The 14,458-nt window shown below is 33.6% G+C and overlaps 1 non-coding gene across 1 annotated transcript; it reads right to left on the reverse strand.

Annotated features, from left to right (window-relative positions):
* Positions 1–10,487: 10,487 nt before the first annotated feature.
* TRNAK-CUU lies at positions 10,488–10,560 on the reverse strand. The gene has a single exon. It is a non-coding gene; the product is annotated as a tRNA-Lys (tRNA).
* Between the last annotated feature and the right edge of the window lie 3,898 nt (positions 10,561–14,458).

A 14,458-nucleotide genomic window follows, 5' to 3' on the forward strand; every position in this document is an offset into this window, starting at 1 on the left:
CTTTTTGTTCTTGTGTATGTGGATGACATACTTATCACAGGGTCCTCTCAAGCTGCTGTTACTTCTCTGATTAAGTTTCTCAATGTTGAGTTTGCTGTCAAGGATCTCGGCCCCCTCCACTTCTTCCTTGGTATTGAAGCTGTTACTACACCTGATGGGCTCTTGCTGAGCCAAAAACGGTATGTTACTGATTTATTATCTCGGACCAACATGTTGCATGCGAAGGCCATGCCATCTCCTATGTCAACCAGCTCCCAACTCTCTTTATTTGATGGTGCAAATTTTTCTGATCCTAGTCTCTATAGGAGTGTTGTTGGAGCTCTCCAATACCTCTCCCTTACCCGTCCCGACATAGCATTCTCTGTCAACAAAGTGTGCCAATTCATGCACAAACCCACAGATAAACATTGGTCTGCTGTAAAACGCATTTTGCGTTATCTTCGGGAGACTACCGACTTTGGCTTATTGCTGCGCCCCAGTCCCTCATTTCAACTCTCGGTTTTCTCTGATGCCGATTGGGCCGGGAGCCCCGATGACAGAAAATCCACCGGGGGTTACTGTGTCTTCCTTGGTCAGTCCTTGATTTCCTGGAGTTCGAAGAAACAACCTACCGTGGCCAGGTCGAGTACGGAGTCTGAGTATAAGGCACTTGCGAATGCTACATCAGAATTACTATGGATTAAGTCTTTATTACATGAGCTGGGAATATTTTCTACTAAGTGCCCACGGCTTTGGTGTGATAATCTTGGGGCAACTTTTTTATCGGCTAATCCAGTTCTCCATGCACGTACCAAGCATGTTGAGATCGATTATCACTTTGTCCGTGAACAAGTTCAGAAACGGGCTCTCGACGTTCAGTTCCTACCCAGTGAGTCACAAATTGCAGATGCACTCACGAAAGCTTTGCCCACTGCACGTTTTCAAGCCCTTCGTACCAAGTTGTGCGTCCAGCCCCTCCCGCTCAACTTGAGGGGGGATAATAAGGCAACTATGGATTCTGCTACTGATATGCCGAGACCCCCTGCACCAGACCAGCTCCTGTAATTGCTGCCTTCATATCTCTCTATTAATACTTCCCTTTTATGTATCAAGCTCCAGCTGTATAGTCAACCATTGTAATTCTATATATACATGAATACAATTACACCATGGTAATCAGAGAGATTACAATATTTACATCTCTTTAATACTATATAAATACCTTACGTAAGCACATTAATGTACCATTTTAACAAGCTAGCACAACTATTTAAATTTCTTCCTAAATTTGGTCAGAGAAATTTCAATTGTGAGACAGAGGTAATATTCTCTATATAATATATTATTTTGCCCATAGTTTTCTAGCTAGGAGGCCGGGATATCCTTTTTTCTTTGTAGTCTTGCCTTTGGATCTATATGCAGATCATGATTTCCATTGATTCTGAATCTAGCTAGCTAGTTGGCCAGCCATATTGCATGCACGTTCCAATTCAAAGAACCATTTTTTGGTTAAAGTATTCATCATGTTGTACATGAGTGTATAAGAAGTATATATAAAATAATAATCCTCATTTCATGTAAAGTATGTAATTGCTTTTTACAGCCTAACTAGTACACTGTACACCACCAAACCATGTATCCTCCACAAACACCTCTCGATCGATACGATTCCACTATGTGAAAGTGAACCGAATGCTGGCCCGGCCCCTTCCCAAATTGATCACCTTTTCCTTTTCCTTTTTCTTCTCGATTTCATTTTTCCTTTAACTTTTGGTTTCCAAGTTTTATAAGAAACCCCTTTACTACTGTTTAGATTAATTATATATATAATTGATCGATCGAAGGGTATATATACCTAAATATACATATTGTAAAAGGCAGTAGTAGTAGTGATTATTAATTAACGTATTAACGAGATCCGCGTAATCCAAGTTAATCTTATTTTTTGTTTGGTGTCCCTATCAAGCTTAAGCAAAAATTAAGCAATGTGCATTCGGTGACCTTAAATATTAACTTTAGTACTTTAGACTGGATATTTCAAAATATTATAGTTTTCCTATATATATATATATATATATATATATATATATTAGAAATTAATGATTATATATATATACACAACAATATATACTACTACTACTTGTACTAAAACGTGATATTGTTAATTATAAATTAATGTATTTTAGAGTTGAAAGGATCGATCGCTAGAAAGACATATATATACATGAGCTAGCTAGCTAGCTTACTGCATTGGCGATAAAATTCTAATTTTCTTAGTTCTCGAAAAGTTATCTTTAATTAGTAGTAAAGTCCAATATGTTGATGGGAACGGCCATAATATAATATAATATACAAATCGATCGATCGAGCTGAATCATGTTGAATATATAATATATATAAATTATTTATTTATTTATAATTGAGGGAAAAGATGATCTGTTTTTTATATATACATTATGGATGATCGAGGGGCGCGCAAGTCGTTTTAACTTTTTCATATAGAATGAAAGGTGGCAACTGGCAACACACAAAGGCGCCCGTAAAGCCAAAAAGTTTAGGTGAAGTGTTAGGTAAAAGTGTGAAATTCAGGGAAATTGCGGGACAGATGTCGCCTTTGGAACTTACATTTAACTTCCTTTGATGTGATCACGTCTAATTAATCTCGAACAAAGCTTGATATATATATATAATTATCAGCACTGATTGATCAGCTTGATCGTGATTATAATTATTAATCAGCTAGCTAGTATTTTTATTAAATAATTAATATATATATTTATATATAGTTCGCTCGCAGCTGCCTCCAGTATATACTAGCTTAAAACCCTAGAAACGAATCACAAGGTATGCGGGTACTGTAGATCACAATCTTATGTACACCTAGCTAGCTAGCTTGCTTATAAATATGGCGGTTTGATTATATAAATATATATATGGTTGGTCTTACCCAAGATTATACACCTTGTACGTACGTAGAATAATGAAAAGATCAGTAGTACCATATATATTTGCATATATAAACTGGTCTTTTTCTGAAAAATGTGCCCTATCATCTAACTAATTAATTAGTATGACAAGCAAACAAACAAATGAACAGCTGCTAACATGCAGACTGCTCTAGTACCTTGTGATATTGATCCTAGCCTTTTTCGTAATTATGATTTGGACTCGATTGGATGTAGACGTGCATGATATTCATGTATATATTAGCCAGCATTACATGACAGGTAGTATATATATCCAACTTAATTGAAATATTATTATTACTTATATAGTTCCAATTATATATGTTATGGCGATAATCACTGATCGATAGATTGACTCTCCCGATCATCACATCATTCTAAATTATACTTGTTTAATTAATACGTACGTTATCACACAAGTTGTCTAAAGACCGATCGAAAAACATCATTATATATATTATAACAAATTAACATTAATTAAGCAAATTAAAGAATTAAGTTCATATATATATATATATAGATACGTGCAATTTAATTAAGCTGGGTATATATATATATATATATATATATATATGTGTGTGTGGCGCCAAAGGTGACTTTTAATCGATATTCAGATTATATATGAATATTCTGCAAGCTGTACATTCAAGCTCAAAGATCCTGATCTTCGGAATTTAGTAGAAGATTACGATTCAATAATTGCACTTCCTGATCATCATTTTTGTCTTTCAATTTATATCTTCCAAATTACGTACATATATATATGTTTCTTAATTTGATAATTAATTAATCTTTAAGACCTATGACTTTTTATATGTCGATTTAATCATGGCAGCAGAAAGTCAGTGAAAACAGTACTAGACCTCCTGATCGAGATATTATATGGATCGATCTGGCGCCAAAAGACAAGGAATATAATTTTATTTTTTTAACGTGAAAGATTTTTATCGTGCAATGAATTTGTCGTAATGCAATATTCAGAACAATAATTCTGTGTGGTGGACCCAAATCCAAACCGGCCAAATTTCTGTTGATCTAGTAGTAGTAAGGCCCCCCATCATAGTATATTACTAATTAATTCCTGTCCGCAATCTCTCTAGCTCTCTCTCATGTATGTCTGATGATCTCTAGGTCTACGTACGTGGAGCAATCTCAAGCGGCAACTCAAATGTCTGATCATCTCCATTGATTTTTTATTTTCATATTTCGTTTTTGTTTTTATCTTTATCTTTTGGGGTAAGGTCGATTTAGAAGATTTGGTTATAGATTACCATGATCAATTAATAAAGATACTAGCTAGCTTGTGGTTAATTAGCTTAAATATATATTACTTCCTACTTTTTAGAACATTCTTTTGGGTTAATATTTATTGCTTGTCCTTGCCTGCCATAAAGGGGCCGGGTTATTATTAATCTATAATTATTATTAAAATAAATTATGTTTATAATTTTAAGATGTGCAAGACTACTCACACACTCATTTTTTAAAAAATTGGATAAATTTAAAACTCGCATGCATGATACGTACCTGATGAAAAAATTATTTTTTTAATGATAAACTTTACTTTAAAAAAAAAAATGCATGACTCGTGAGATTCTAGATCAACTGTATATCTAACATTACTCTTGATCAATCTACCAGTTCAATCTCTTAATTCTGATATTAGGCCGCTAGCTAGCAACTGCATGATTATTTGAAGTTGTGGAAGGAAGCTTTTGATCAGAAAAGCTGAGCTTCTTTCATTATGCCAAAGCTTCCTTCAGTCCCCCACTAACATAAAGAGCTCCTAATCATATTTCAAATCAAGCTTTCCTAGCTAGCTTTTCCCCAAATAATGCTAATACATGCCTGCACGCACAATTGCCCACGTGAGATCTATCGTGCTTTCCACCTGCCACCAAAATTTATTAGGTTAATTAACATGATACACATATATGCATATATCTACGTACGTATATGTATGAATCAACATGGCATGACACATACTGCATGTATGTAGATATATAACATGATGATCAAATATACATGTATGCATGCATGTAGTTAACAAAACGATATATGATATCTATCGGCTTGCAGTACGTACTGATCTTTTTCTACGTATATACCGAAGTTTTTAATTTTCTTTTTTGGGGTAATAATTAAAAGATCAACTCGATGCATCTAGTCTTTTCATGACCCGGCACGAGGGAACACATGCATGCATGGAACTAGGTTTTGAGAGCGAGGGCTAAAATCGGGTTGAAAAACTAAACAAACCGTATACAGTACTCAAGACCTACCCAATACGTACGACTTCCATTAATCATGTTCATTACGTCGACCGTCATATATATATATATATATATATATATTAAGCTAGTATAAGATTTACATGTGCTACTACTCTACAAGCTGCAATATTATATGATGAACGTTGGAATTATATGTTGCACAAAAATAATTTAATATGTACCTTATAATATTTTAGAATAGTTGGACGACCATTCTAAAACGTAATGATTAAGTCTTTAATATTACATGCATGGTACTTCCGTGTACTGTGAAACTTCAAGGTGCAGCTCATCATGAAAATTCAAGAGAATATTCGATTGTTAGGTGTGTGGTGTAGGCCGGGTGATTAATAAAATTTTTCTTATATAATTGAATACTATTATAGTGATAGATAAATAATTGAATAATGCTACTTTGTCCCGATAAATGGCGGTCTCGAAATTTTTTATTATTTAATGATTAAGAAATATTTTTTAATGTCAATGTTGTGAATTTTTTTTTTTTAAATGTGTAAGGGTATAAAACAATGGAGAAAAAACAAACACCAATTAATGGTCTTATCGGGATACATCCTCAGACTACACCTTCGGCGGGGGTAGCACCGTCCTAAATAAATTTAACAACATATATAGTAATAGAAAAATTCTATAATAGAGTGAGAATTATATGGTGAAGTACTCGAATTTCAGGAGTAGGATGAATTTATTAATTGCATGCATAAATAAATAAAATGAACGTCCAACACCTTTTTGTGTGGCAACTTAATTAATTAATAGCTTTCAAGGGCCCTTGTTCCGGTTAAATAAGACGACTTAATTTGTTTGATTTTACATCGATCTTACAAAAAGCAAGTCTAGAAAACGACCCCAAAGAAAGAGTTGGTGAAATGCAGGAAAAGGTGCTCAATAATTCATGAACCCTTCACTCCTCCACTAAGAATTAATCTCTCTCTCTCCCTCTTTCTCTCTGAGAGATGCATGCCAATAACATGTATATGTACTTTCCCCATAAATATCTTTTGGCCATAGGATACATAAATATCCTAGAAGGAATTAATGTTGACCACACGCCACAAAATAATTGTATTTTAACTATTTCAGATGTGTGACATTTGGCATGCATGCCATACACGCGTTATATATTTATTTAAATATTCAATCAATCAAAAACAACAACGACCCGGACCAATTATATGTATGTGTGTGTGTGTATTCAGGAGTCCATTCATTATTAATGCCACTCGATCGTATCTTATAAGTTAAGAAAAGACATCAATTACCTCGCGGGAACACTACTAAAAAAAGTGAGAAGAAAAACACTTGGTTTATAATCAAAGGGGAGAAAAATATCAAAAAGGAAAGAAAAGGCCTAGGGCAAGTACTACTAGTTCTATCGAAAGTTTGCCAACTAATTATTGGCAACCGAGAAAACTAGATAATTAGGCCCCGGTCCGTTTAGATTCAAAGATAAAATGAAATGAATTGAGATGGTTTGTGAATAATAGTGAGATTTGTAAATAGTAGTGAAATGAGATGATCTCAACTCATCTCTCAATCCAAACTGACTTTAATCAAGTGAAGAAAACTATTCATCATGATGTAGATGAACCGAAACCACTCGATCTCCTCCGATCGAACAACTTAGATTAAGCTCGAACAATTCCGATATAATTCATGTCCAATTAGAACAATTTCAAATGTACGTTCGCTAGCTGTACTAGGCTGTCATTATTTTAATATATTTGACCCTAATGATCAAAAGCTAGCCTCTCATAAGACCCTAACTATAATATTGGCGAACCATAGGCCGCAAAAGTACTCCTTGCTATATATATATTATAATCTCATGAAATTGAAATTCTCAACTTGGATAATCATGATAATCTTATCATATATTGGAAAATCGCATCGCTAGCTAGCTAGCTACATGATGAACCTTAAAAAATCTAGTTAAAGAGCAGCATGCACTTGTTGGTTTGGTCATAAGATCAGTCATAGATCGGAGTGGTAATATTTTATTTGCACACAACCTGGTAACGTACTGATCTCCAATAATTGATATTAATATCATTGGAAATATTCCGATCCACAACTCATATACCATGCACCCTAGCTAGCTAACGATTTCTTTTGGGTAATGAACCCACTAATTTAATTTGATCCCGTGAAACACCAGTACCTTTTCTCTTGTATTCCTCTAAAAAACTAAACTACGACTTGGCAACAACAGGAAAAGTTGCCCAAAAAAGCACTAGAAAAGTCATATATGCGGCTCTCTCTTTTTGTTTCAACAATATATATATAATGCTTGTTAAAAGATGCTGCTTTGAAGCTCATGCATGGATGCTTTTTGTGCACTAAAAAAATTGATTTTTTACTCATCTAAAGCCAAAACATATGGTACTCTTTTGGCCACCAAGGACTGCTAGCTGTTGGGTGCAGAGGTGGAAATTAATTTCCGACTTTAACTAACATGTATGAACCCACCCAGAAGTTCCTTGGGCACGGTTTATTCCGACCAGCTGCAGGTGCGAGATCTGCATCCACTTATCATTATTCACACCATTCATATATATATTAATTATGGAGTGAACAAATTATATAAGACGACACGACCTATATTAATCATTGTTGAGAATAACTGTATATCGAAGATTAACTTGAAGTATAGCAGTAGAAATAAGCAAAAGAAAATATTGACAATCACACAGAGAAAACGCCAATATTTAAGTGGTTCAGCTCAAAGTGAGCCTACGTCTACTGGTGGGGTCGGTATTAGAGATTTCACTATAAACAAAGATGGAGTACAGAAGAATAGTACAAAACTTCTATCACAAAGAAGTTATCTCTCTTGCTCTAAACTCTCTCTAGAAAATCACCTTGAAAAACAAAAATGACTTCTGAAGTTAAAAGGAAAAGAAGAGGCGTCGTTTGATATTTATAGAAAACAGTGCATATTTACTTCTGTGAACATTGGCTCGAGCGAACTCTCGAGCGGGTGTCGAGCGAGCGTAGGGTTTTGACATTTCACTCGAACTGCATGTCGAGCGGTATCAAGTGAAGTCTCAGACTTGCATTTCGCTCGAGCTGAATGTCGAGCGAATTCTCGGACTTGCATTTCGCTCGAGCTATATGTCGAGCAATATCGAGCGAACGCTCGAACTTGCATTTCGCTCGAGCTAAATGAACCTCCGCTCGAGCGAACATACACCAGAGTACTATTTCAACTAGATTCAATCCACCTCTAAACAATCATGTACATTTTTTGAGGTTTGGTTTGCCTTAGCTCAAGTTCTTATATATCAGGTGTTCTTATGTAGAGGATATATATATATATCACCTTCATTAATATATATTAATTTTTTCATGCTTGTACGTGCACCCACTAACAATTAACAATCATGCTAAATCATTCATGCAGGCCGGCCGGGGGAAACATATATCATGTCCACAAGCTGTAGATCAGAGAAGAATCAATTGCGCGCTTCCACAATGGAAGTTTGGCAGCCCATGCATGCAGCAACTTAGGTTGAGTGTTTTGGTTTATAACCAGTTTTTTTTTTTTTTTTTCTTCTTAATTTTAAAATTATTAAATTTTACTTTTTGCTGGGATATTGATAGAGCTTCCTTGAATTAATAACATATATATAAATAACAGACAAGGATTTGTGGACCAAAGCTACTTAATAATTGATCTTATCCAGTTCTGAATTGGATCAGCTAGCAATATTGGATAATATTATTGCTGCTTTTATTCATATATATATAAATTATCATATTAGACACGCATGATTTTTCCCTTGATTAAGGAAAGTTAGCAATTAGCTAGTGGGAAACATTAGTAAAAGTCATATGGTCCCATATTCTGAAACAAGTAGTACTACTGCATTAATTAATTATTCAATCAATAATAATTATATCTTTAATTCCCATATATATCATTTACAAATTATTATTAAGATCATAAATTTGCATATATAACGATCGACGTCCCTGAGTTTTGTTTTGGGCTTTTGGGGCGACTTCGACGTACGTATGAATTATGATCATCCGCCCTCTAGCTAGATAGGGATCAGCTTTAATTTGTAACAACGAGCTACAAATTATATATATTTCTCAAGGCCAAACTCATTGTTTGAGGCCACGAAGACAAACTAATTTCAAATATCTATGGTAAAACCTTAAATCGTGTCAACATTAATTAATGACACGATTGATTGAAAAGCCATAAATTTGCACCTATTTATAACATAACATAGGTTCAGATCATAAATTAAAAACCAAACAAACCGTAGTAATTATTTATTAAAGCTGCGTAAGTACCTTTACTAGCTAGCTAGCTAGCTTTTAACTGAAAGATTGAAACTGATCTTTTTTGTTGCTTTTTTTTTTTTTTTTTTTTTTTAAATCAGCTTCATGATATTCTGCCGAGCCAGTTGTGGCCCATGCATTTGCATACCTTAAGCACAAACTAGATAGAAAGGAATCAATTGCATCTAGAGATTATCTATCAGTCTTTTAACATCTTATAATTATATCTTACTTTTCGCTTTTTCAAAGGATGAACAAAGGATCGATGAAAGGACATGATATCAAAAATAAATAAATAAAATAAATCATAGTCTATCCGGTTTAGATTTTGGAGCAATGTTTCATGCTTTTTTTATTAATTATGTCTTGTAATATTGAAAAGGTTTTTGCCTTGAGCAACCAATTAAGGTCTTTTGATAACTGGGAAACACGTGGCTGGATCACTTCATATCATATGGTCCCATGTGGAACAAATCAAATGAATCGAACATACACATTTGCTTTCTCATTTCTCATCGTGTTCGAGTCTTTAATGTCATGGGTTAAGTTGTTTATTTATTTATTTTTGTTATGAAGGTTCAGTTGTTTATTGGGGGGAGGAGGATGGATGCCTTTACAGTTTCACAACCAATAATCGGGCTTGCCAAGGTAGAGACCTTTTGCGCCGTAAAGGCAAAAGAGTTTGGCCCAAGATTAGCTAGCCCAAATTGATGAAGATTTTGTCATTAATTTAGGAGACGTTTGGATTCGAAGATGAGTTGAGATGAGTTGAGATGGATTGTGAATAGTAATGAGATGAGTTGTGAATAGTAGTGAGATTTGTGAGTTAAAGTTGCTGAATAGTAATGAATAGTAGTGAGATGAGTTGAGATGAACTGAGATGACCTACGAAACCAAACGAGACCTTAATGAATCGGGAACTGACAAAAGAAGGGCAGAAGAAAAAGCAAGTTATTTGCGCCCACCGTGGGGCTCGAACCCACGACCACAAGGTTAAGAGCCTTGCGCTCTACCAACTGAGCTAGACGGGCTTATGCTTCTATGTATTAATTATTTTATGATTCTACCAACAATATTTGATTATAATTTTATCATTCGGCCTTATTATTTTTTCTCATCAATTTAAGATAACTAAGACTTAGTATTTGGTTCATATGCCACATTGAATTCTCCATCACTTGTTTTCTTGCTCATTCCATAGTGCACAAAAAGTTAGTTTTTGTGTTCAAGAACTGAGCAGTTCTCTCTCTACTTGTTATTGACGAAGAGACTTGCAATTACTTCTTTTTGCTCGCATTATTGAGCATATTTTCTTTTTCGAATAGGAGCTCACTTTCGTCTCTTTCCTTTGGGAGGTACCAAATATGCATATGGGGTATGGAGGCTGAACTGGATATTTGGGCCTTTGGGGCATCAGGCATGCCCCCCCACCTCCTTGCCCATCTTCTTAACGAATTGAACTTGAACCCCGTGTTAACGGGTCTTAAAGCCAGCCGCAAAGGCCACGAAATACCGGGATAAGACCAAGGACGGCCATCCCTGATGCAATCTTCTTCTTCTGCCCCTCTCTCTCTCTCTCTCTCTCTCTCTCTCTCTCTCTCTCTCTCATACTTGTAAGGGAGAAAATTGTAGTTATAAAAAGACATCTAGAAGATACACAAGCGAAAAACCAAACTCAACATCAAAATTACTAAAACCAACCCTGTTGCCATCCCGACATGGAGAAAGAGATATTTCTTCAACGTTCTTTATAAAACATACGGAGATCTACATTAGATTAAAAAATAATTATAATGTAAAATAGTGTTTAGAATGTGAATGCTGAGATATTTATAATTTCTTGTATATTCGCTGGTTTGGTTACACAAAATCAAACTATTTCATCTCATCTTATATAATCATTACAAATATTGAACTTACACTTCTATATCTTTACTATTATATAAGTGGCTATCAAACGGCCACTAAACATAAATTCTTATTTCTCATTAGCTTTTTGTTAAATTAATGTTAAGTCACTATTGCAACTTTAGGAACAGTTGTTTTCTTATCCTTTGGTCAGTTTTCACTTTTTCACATATTTATCTGTTTAGTATTAAGATATTTTGGGTTTATTATTTGTGTCCTTTATGTTTTGCCGATTGTGTCAGTTCACCACTTTTATGCTTTTTCTCTATATACTTTTTCTATTATGCAGGTTGGGTTTATTATTTTTATCTTTTATATTTTGCCAGTTGTGTCAGTACACCATTTTTATGCTTTTTCTGTTTGTTTTTTCTCTTATGCAGGTTGTATAATTCAGAAATTTTTAATTAATTTCGTTGACTGTGATGTTATTGAGGGTTATTGGGGTTTCTGATGCACTGACTGAACCTGATACTTTTGTGTCAGTACATACTTTTTCTCTTTATACTGATCTTTGTATGCTTTTTGTCTTCTGTAGGTTGAATCAGTACATGCATGGTTGAATCAGTGCATGCATATAGACAGGGGCGGAACTAGGATTTGTTGCATGGGGGGGCGATTAGCAAGTGTGTCGTATGTAGGGGTGAATAGTAACCGACATTTAAGACAGCAAAGTGTGTCACCGACATTTAACATTAACCATATAAGGTTGTTATTTAGGGACAAACTAAATTATTAAAGCCACCCATCTGGCTTCGTTTGGAACCAAAAATCCTCTCAACTCATCTCAACTCATCATTACAACTTTTTCAAATCCCAATACAAAATATAATAAACAATTCAACTTTTTCAAATCCCAAAATAATAATAATAATAATAAATAATATTCTAACAATATTTTATTATCTCAACTCAACTCACTTCAATATCCAAACGCAACCTAAATCTCTCACTTGAGCTCCATTGGACTCAAATGAAAAATAAAAATTAAGATAGAAATAGACATGTAAGATTTTTTGAAGCAAATGATAAAAATTAAGTAAACAAAGATAAATTTTTTGTTGAACCTAAGAATGAATATTGTAAAGTCTCTATAATATAGATAGAAATAACTATGCGAGATTTGTTGAATTCACTTATAATTGTTAACTTGATGGTAGTATATATGTACTTACTAACAAAACTAATCCAAACAAGTTAGCTAGTAGAAGACTTAAAAGGAAAAGTGTAAATAAATAGAAAAAATGAAGTTGTAAATTTACCAAATAGCTTATAGAAAAAAGATCAAGATATTTTATTGCCTCTTATGAGATGTAAAAAAAAAAATGTAAGATTTTATTAATGACAAAAAATATGTATAATTATGAAACAATTATTAAAAAAATAAAAGAAATCTAGACAACTAAATACTAGAAGAGATTTTTGAAAATATTTTAGGGGGGCAAATTATCTTTATATTCAGATATTTTTGAAAAAACTATATATCAAAACATATTTTTGAAAAATTTTGGGGGGCAACCTCCAACGTAGGTCTGCCCCTGCATATAGACAATTGTGCTTATTTAAAAAAAAAAAAAAAAAAAAAAGGTGCTCACTAAAAAAGAAGAAGAAATAAAAATCACAATAAACCAAAAAAAAACACGCAAAACATTAAAAAAATGTAAATAAAAAATAATCAAAATCTAAAAGACAAATAAAAAATCACAAAAACCATTTAAGAAAAAAAAATCTTAATCTGGGTATAAAAAAACCTCATCGTTACTGAAAAAAAAAATTTTGCATATTGCCCAAAAGTTGTTTTGTGCGGTTGTGGGCAGCACTCCAATATTAGCTTCTAGTCCTGGCCCAAAGATGGTGTACTAAAAAAATAATATTTCAATCGTCATGGTCTGTTATTGTATTTTCTTAAAAATAAAATAAAATACATGTCATAAAGATTTCAAGAATAATACATTTAAGTGGATTAAAAAAACTATACAAAAAAAATTGTTATTGCCCAAAAGCTGATTTTGTGTGGTTGTCAAGGCAGCACTCCAATATTAGCTTAGCACTCCAATATTAGCTTCTGGTCCTGGCCCAGAGATGGTCTACTGAAAAAATAATATTCAAATCGTCATGGTTCTACTATTGCTCTTTCCTACAAAATAAAATAAAATACATGTCAGAAATATTTTAAGAAGAATACATCTAAGTGGATAAAAAAATTGTACAAAAAAAATTGTGCCCCTTGCTAAACACAAAAAAACATATGCACGCATGATTTGACGAGTTTTTTTTCCATATCTGATTTTAGAGTTTTTCTTTTTTCATGTCTGACTTGGTTGGTTTTGCAATTTTTGCTTGATTTTGCAGTAGTCTTATGGGTGATAGGTCGCCTAGGAGGAGAGGGAACATTGCACTTTAAAAAGATAATGTGTTTTGAGAGGTCAAACCAAACCACCTGACATCTATGCAGCCTCGCTTTCAACTAAACAAATTATGGTCTTTGCTACTCATCACTTCTAATTAAACAAATTCTGATCTTTGCTCCACATATTCCGAAATTGAGGATAAAGCAAATTGTCATAGGTGAATAATTGATTAAAGTGTTCGGTGTTCATCTTTGGCAAAACTATTCTCTTCTCTTCCGTTTTTTTCTTTTACTGGTTTTTTCTAGTAATTTGTTTTCAGTTGCTTTTCCAGTTCTGTAAGGTGTTCTTGGCTGACGATCAGCTGGACATTTCTACCTCTTATCTTTGTAAGTGTATAGTGTTATTTATTTTCGCCACGTTGTTTGTTATATAATTCATTTTTTCAATTTTATTTATTTATTGTTGTTCTATTTTATATTGTTTATGAGGCAACACTTTCATTAATGAAAATTGTGCATATGTTATTCTATTTATTCATTAATAGTGCATGTGTATTGTGTGGTTTGATGTTATTTATTGTTGTTCTATTTTATATTGTTTATGAGGCAACACTTTCATTAATGAAAATAGTGCATATGTTATTCTATTTATTCATTAATAATGCATGTGTAGT

The sequence above is a fragment of the Juglans regia genome, chromosome 7 (genome assembly GCF_001411555.2).
Source record: "Juglans regia cultivar Chandler chromosome 7, Walnut 2.0, whole genome shotgun sequence".
NCBI lineage: Eukaryota > Viridiplantae > Streptophyta > Magnoliopsida > Fagales > Juglandaceae > Juglans > Juglans regia.